Below are 7206 nucleotides of genomic sequence, written 5' to 3'. Positions count from 1 at the left end.
GTTTTCTTGCATGTCTTTGTTTGTTCAGTTTGAAAAACCACTTGCAGAGTACATGTTATCCTTCCTTACCTGCCCATACTCCATCCAACCTACCTGCTTCACCCTTCACTTATAACCCTTACCTTACATTTGCCTCATCCGCTTACTTTGCCATGATTCTCATCTTCTTGTGCAACATCGTTTCATCCATCCTTGAACAAATCCAATCGCTCCTTAGCCTCATCCACCAAGTCCTAGACCTCTTCACACCCCTATTTCACCTTCATACTCATTCCTCCATCTTTTTCCCTCCATCCATGCTCCAAAATCCCATTTCGAAACATCCTGTAGAAGAATTGCAGAACATCCTGTAGAAACCCCTGCAGACTTCCTGTAGAAGTCCATAACCTCGGTTGCATAGCATCCAGACTTTGTGAAACTCTCGGAAAGAATGTTAGGGATCCCTTAGACCCTCTCTGTACCTTCCTGACCTCTTCCATGCATTTCTCCTCCTTGATCCACCTCTGCACAGTGAAAAGCCAGTTAAAAGCACATGCATGATAATTCTAATAACTTAATCAAAAATACAAAAAGATGTTTTCTTCAGATAGTGATAGCTTAGACACATGCATTTTACCTTCCTAGAAGTAATGGCATCTCTTTTCGTAGTTTGCATTCTCTCCTTTGCATCAGTAGGACTAGCTGGTAGAATTAGGGTTTGCTAGGATTTGCGTTTCTTTTTGGCTTTCAGTTTCTTTCCGCAAGTAGATTAGCTTCCTTTGAGTTAGCTTTCGTCCATCAGTTAAAAATCTTCTTCTAAGAGCTCATAGAAGTTGGCTTGAGCCCCTAGCGGACTTGTGCCAGCTGACCAAGTGACAGCTGCGACAAGAGCTAGTACTTGTGCATACAGCACCGTCGCTTCCAAGTTTGTTACGAACTACCGGGTTGATAAAATTAAAGAAGGGAGTTCGAGGAGTTGTAGCATTATTGCTACAATACTAGAGCCCACCATCCTTTTTGGCGTCGTTGCCGGGGAAGCGTCAGAGTATTGGTGATTGCCGCTTTTCTTCTATTTTCCACTACAATCTTCTGCTAAGTAGTTTATTTCATTTCCATTATGCAATTTCATTTATGCAAAAGTAGATTAGAGTTTCCCGCTTTCATAGATTAGCATTTCAATTCTGCAATTTCATTTCTGCAAGCGTAGATTAGCATTTCAATTCCGCAAGCGTAGCCTAGCATTTCATTCCTGCAATTTCATTTGAGCAAAATAGATTAGTCCTTTCCTAATTCCATTTCAATTCCGCATTTTCATTTCAGCAAGATAGTTAGTTGCAGTTCAATCTATTTTAGTTTTGCAGGTACAAGAAGAAAAATACAAAAATCAATAAAAAAGATTTCCTTTCATGCCTTGTAGGAGTAGAGATAAGTTAGAAAAATGATTTCACAACACCCCCCATTGCTTCACACGGCCAACCTTCTCTCTTCTTCGATGGCTGTGACTAAGAAGAACCCCTGGGTGGACATCAAGACATATCTGAAGAACCTCTAGGGGAGAAGAAGAAGAAACCATTCCTTTGGAGCAAATGGCTACAAGCAGAAATGTTGGGAGCAGTCCCTTGTCCAAAGACAAATTTGAAGATGAGATAGAAGATTTCAAGAGTGATATGAGGCAGTTTCTTGCCATGTAATTGGATACCCTGTGGATCCAAAAGAAGCAAGAGGAAGGCAAGAGGGCTTTGGTCATCTTTTGTCCTAGGTGCACTAGAAAGCATCCTAGGAACGAATGTCCAATGCACTCCCTAGAAGTGTGTTTTGTCTGTGAAGAATACCATCCTACGAATCAGTGCCCTTCCTTGCCTGGACTTAAAGTTGCATATCAAAGAGTTAAAGGAGCCACTGAATCACTCTATTATATGAACCAAAGGAGGCCACATGAACCTAGATCTTATCAGCAGGAAGTGCAAGGGACATCCGAGACCTATTATGACCCCTATCAAGCCACTTTCATGCCTTCTTGGGGTCCCCCTGCTCATCCTTCCTGGTCTACACCTCCTCCTTGGTCATATTCTCCTTGTTCCTTCACAGATCCATATTATGCCCTACTAGTTGCTTATTCATTTCACTCTTATGCTCAGCCACAGCCTCAGTGGAATGCACCTTATCAGGAGTGGAGGCCCCAGTACAACTCTCATCCCTCTTATTCTCCTCCACCACCTGCTCATCCACAACCATCGCCTCCTCCTCCACCAAGGCAACCCCAAATGCCTACCCAACCACAATGCCATCCATCTCCATCTCAATTTCACACCTCCACTCAACTACCCGTACCATTTCCAAAGCCATACAATGGAGCAGCTCAACCCCATTGCAAATCTGAGGCACAACATATGCAAACAACTCCTCTTGAGCTCAATGATCTTCACCATAGCTCAGGAAGAGTGTTGCAAAGCAGAGACTATATTGCAAGCATTGAAGGACCGCATCCAGCAAAAGAAGATTCAAAAGAGGAGATCAAAGAACCATGGGCTGCACTTGATGAAGAGAAGAGATCAGAATCAGAGATCGAGAAAGCTTCCTCATGGTTACCATCAAATCTTCCATGTATTCAAGAGAAAGATAAGCAAAAAGAGGAAGATGAGAAAGTCATGTTAGAAGGTGACATGAAACATGATCCAGATCAGCAAAAGAACCAAGGATATCAGAGCTATATTGAGATATGGTTTCAGACGGTCATTAATTTGCAGCGGTACTCTCTTCCTCAGCTATGTTTGATCCCTTCAAGGTCAGATCATTTGGTCTCTGAGATCTGGATAGCTGTCAAAGCATGTATTTCAAGCCTCCACATCAGTTTATCTCTAATTTCGATGTGCACATGGCTCCATTGGAAGTATTCTTATACTTGAAAATGATTTTGTTTTTCAAGTAGGGTAGGGTAGAAAAAAAAAAAAAATGAAAATAAGATGAAAAAATAAAAATCTAAGGTGAAAACCTCCTCGGAGGCGCCTTAGATTGGCTCATTGATTGAAAACCTCCATGAGGCGGTCAATGGGTTGGAAAGAAGAGAAAATAAAAAGACAATAAGATCTTTGGGTGAAAACCTCCCTTGGAGGCGCCCAAGGCAGGCAATTAGGGTGAAAACCTCCATGAGGCGCCCTAGTTGTTTTTCAAAAAAAAAAAAACAAAAGAGAAAAAGAAAAAGAAAAAGAAAACTAATTTCATTGGCTAATTGCAGGTTGCAAGAAGGACGTTTCATGACAGGAGGAGCACTCAAATCAAGATCAAAGGAATTTTTCTTGTGCCTTCTACAGGAAGCTCTGTATTTCTACAGGAAACATCCTGTAGAACCTTTGGACGAGCCAAATCCAATTTCAAAAGTGAATCTAATGGTGGGAATCTGTTGATTAGGCCTACAAGCACTTGTGTGTCCATCCCTTGCCTTTATCCATCATTTTTTTCCACCTCCTTGTGCTTCTCATTGTGCTTCTACAGGAACTTCCTGTAGAAATTGTGGGAAACTAGACATGGATTTCAAAAAGTGGTTTGGCGAACATGATAGCTTCCTCAAGGGTTCAGAAGTCCTCATGCAATCTTCCAACTCCTCCTCCATCATCTCCATACCTGCATCACAGCCCAAGCTCAGTTTTTCCTTCCATGCAAACATTTGCAAAAAGCCTTGAGGCAAAAATCCATAGAACAAAATTTGTTTTTGCCATAACTTGAAAACCATGCATCCATTTGACAAACTGTTTTATGGGGAATTGTACAAGGGTGATGGCAACATGCTTGAGCAGTTTCAGCTAGTTCCGGTACACGGTTTCCAAGAAATCAGCCTCCATCACCATCAGCCATTTTTGCATTTTCTCCATAACCGTGCATCCGTTTCAAAACCTGTTTCATGGGGATATGCATATGAGTGATGGTAACCTACCCAAGCAGTTTCAGCCGATTCTGATGCACGGTTTCCGAGAAATCGATCTCTGAAATCTTCAGCCATTTTCCATTTTTCTCGAAATCCGTGCATCCACTGATCACAATTTTGCTATGGGAGATGCATCATGATGATAGAAACATGCTCAGCAAGTTTTAGATCAATCCACTCTACCGTTTGGGAGAAATGGCGAAAACAAGTTCTGGTTCTGTGACATTGCAGCAGCAGCAGCTTGAAGGTGCAGATTTGAACGTGGAAACAAATGCATGCAGCTTAGATCTGGTCAGAGGACACCTGCACAAGGAAAAGCAATCAAAAATCATCAGCCAAGCCCCCATGCAACCAAAGGATCCAAGCATGCAGCAACAGAACATGAGCATGCAGCAGCAAAAAGCTTCACAAGCAGCCATTTGACTTTAGGTACGTGACTAAACCTTGTTCATCTATTGCATGAATCTAATCTAAGCATTGCATGAACGAATGGAATGGTGAAATTAAGCCACGAATATAGCAAGGTTAACTTGACATCCAGTTCTCTAGCACTCACGAGAAAATCACGCAGCATGCGTGGATAGTCATTCACGTGGAAGTTGAGAAACACAGGCAATGGAAGATTTGTTGAACTTCAGTGCACAGGGCATCAATTGATTAACAAATAGAAGAAGACATGCAGTTCATGATAGCACAGCAGTTCATATGGGCCAGCACACGTTTTTGCCACCTCACTCCACCAAAAATCACGCAGAATTAATGAGTGCTCAGCCGAAACTCATAGACTGCTGTTAACTTGCACTTGCATCATGTTCAACTGAAGTATACATCCTCTGCTTCCTCAAAATGATTAACCTATCATCCTTCGCTGATTGTTTTGGCCCGTTCAAAATTCTCCAGCATACCAAGACTGTGCAGAGGCGCAGAGACATCCACATCTGTTTTGGGTCCATCTGAGTCCTACACAGTATAGACAAGTACCCAGACGATGCTCAGGTCTGGAAACCAATTGGGTCTTCCGAATATTGATCAGATCTGATTTTTCAAGCCCTCTTCAACTATGGCCGAAACACAAACATGGACGAGGCGGGGCAGTAATCCAAAGCTTGAACAAGAAGTTATTGACATACCTCCAACTCCAACAGGAGAAGGAAAATATGGTGCATTTCCTGTGTCCCAGACTATTACAACAGCTCTCATTATTGCAGCTTGGTACTCTTCCAATATTGGTGTGCTATTGCTTAACAAATGCCTACTTAGTTTTTTTGGATGTAGATACCCAATATTCCTCACAGCGTTGCACATGTGTGCCTGTTCATTTTATGGTTTTCTGGCAATTTCATGGTTAGAGATTGTAACAATGCAGTTCATCGTCTCCAGGAGACAGTTTCTTAAGATATTGGCACTGAGCTTCATTTTCTCCTTCTTGGTTGTTTGTGGCAATATTTCTCTGCGCTATTTGCCAGTCTCCTTCAATCAAGCTATTGGGGCAACAACTCCCTTCTTCACAGCAATATTTTGCATTCATAATAACATGTAAGAGGGAGTCTTCTGTGTTTTATATGGCCTTGGTGCCTGTGGTATTTGGCATTTTTATTGCAAGCAACAGTGAGCCATCATTCCACCTTTTTGGCTTTTTGGTTTGCCTAGGATCAACTGCTGCCAGAGCATTGAAATCAGTTGTTCAGGGGCTCCTGCTTACCTCTGAGGCAGAGAAGCTTCACTTTATGAATTTTCTCATGTACATGGCACCAATTGCTGCGCTGTTATTGCTTCCTGTTACTCTTTTTGTGGAGGGTAATGTATTAGCTATTGCTATTGAAAAAGCCAGAGAAAACACCTTTATCATATTCCTGTTGCTTGGAAACATGACCATGGCTTATCTTGTGAATTTAACCAACTTCCTTGTTACAAAACATACGAGTGCCCTCACGTTGCAGGTTTTAGGAAATGCCAAGGCCACCATTTCTTCCATATGATTGCATATACTTGCACACTCATAACAAGGCAGAGAATTCACTAGGAAAAGCAGCAGGATACAGTGGTGTTGTCTGTTTCTACAGGAAGCCAGAAAACGTAGCTACAGGACTTTCTACAGGAAGTTTGGAAAAAGGGAAGCAAAAGGAGAAATCGGCCGAGATTTTAGCTAAGGAAGCCACCAAGGCCATCAAAGATGAGGAGAGAGATTGGTTGCTCAGAGGATGAGCAACACTTTCAGTAGGGGGGTGATGATGAGCCCCAAAAATGGATAATTATTTGGGCTCATTCAACCTCCTAATTTGACTTAATCCACCATTCTCATTAGTTTATTGCATGTTTTTTATTATATTTATGCTAATAGAGTGAATTTGGTTAGTCATTATGCCAACAAGTCTAATGGGTGCTTTGTGTAGCCTTTTTGGTCAATTTGGAGACAAAATTGAAGGTCTTAATGAGCACTTGGTAGCCAAATTCGTGGGAAGACAAGGGAGAGGATTTGTAGGAAGGTGTCCCCTTCATTTATGGGCCCTTACCTCGAATTCTCCACCATCAGCTCGGAGTTCAAGGGCCACCGAATCAATCAACACAAGGGCAGCCAAGCAAGTCAAGTAGGACTGTTGTTAACTACAAGTCTTGGGCAGCCGAGTCCCTAAATTTTAGGAGGACTGTTGGGTCCTCAAATTGTATAAATAAGAAGGCTTAGGGCCTCATTTTGGTTAGCCAGTGGATGTTAGCTAGTTAGCCAGTAGATAGTAGCTAGTAGTTAGTCATTTCATAGCCTTGTTGTAGTCATTTTGTAATTCGATTTGTAGGCAATAGACTAGCTTTGCTCTCAGCGCATTCTCAAGCTCTCCTTGTGGACAGTTTTGATGTAACTCTTCATTCTTGATTAATAAAGATGAATCTAGCTTTGCACCAGCTCTAAATCTCTCTTGGGAGGCTGTAGCTCTTGGGGTTGGGCCCATCTCAAGCGCCCAGTACCTCCCTTGTTTATCTTTATGTGTGTTCACTGCGTTCTTAAAATAAAATCTGTTATTTAGATTTAGATCTTGCTTCGTTATTTAGATTTCTTTTGATGGTTAAAGTAGCTGTTTATGTTTAGAATATATTGGTAGGATAATAACAGGAAAAATCTCCAAAAAAGGGTCAGCAAACGCTTTTGGTTTCACCTCTTCCTTATTGGATCAGGGGCTGGAGTTGAAGTAACCATGCTGTCCCAAACAAAAACACTTTCTTTGCTTCACCATGCAATCATTAGTGTTTGAATCTCGTTCGTAGAACTTGATATCAGTTTGGATGCATGCTTAGGTTTATGATCACTTAAT

At 41.8% G+C, this 7206-nt stretch overlaps 1 pseudogene; it reads left to right on the top strand.

Moving 5' to 3' along the window:
- The first annotated feature begins 4961 nt into the window (after positions 1–4961).
- On the top strand, positions 4962–5880 carry LOC149142513 (putative sugar phosphate/phosphate translocator At1g12500 pseudogene; annotated as a pseudogene).
- Positions 5881–7206: the final 1326 nt, after the last annotated feature.

This window comes from Pinus tabuliformis, chromosome X, assembly GCF_031772625.1.
Source record: "Pinus tabuliformis cultivar Carrire ecotype Pingquan chromosome X, CPIR1, whole genome shotgun sequence".
Lineage (NCBI taxonomy): Eukaryota > Viridiplantae > Streptophyta > Pinopsida > Pinales > Pinaceae > Pinus > Pinus tabuliformis.
Note: the sequence above shows the minus strand (reverse complement) of the source record. Positions and strands in the feature narration are given on the sequence as shown.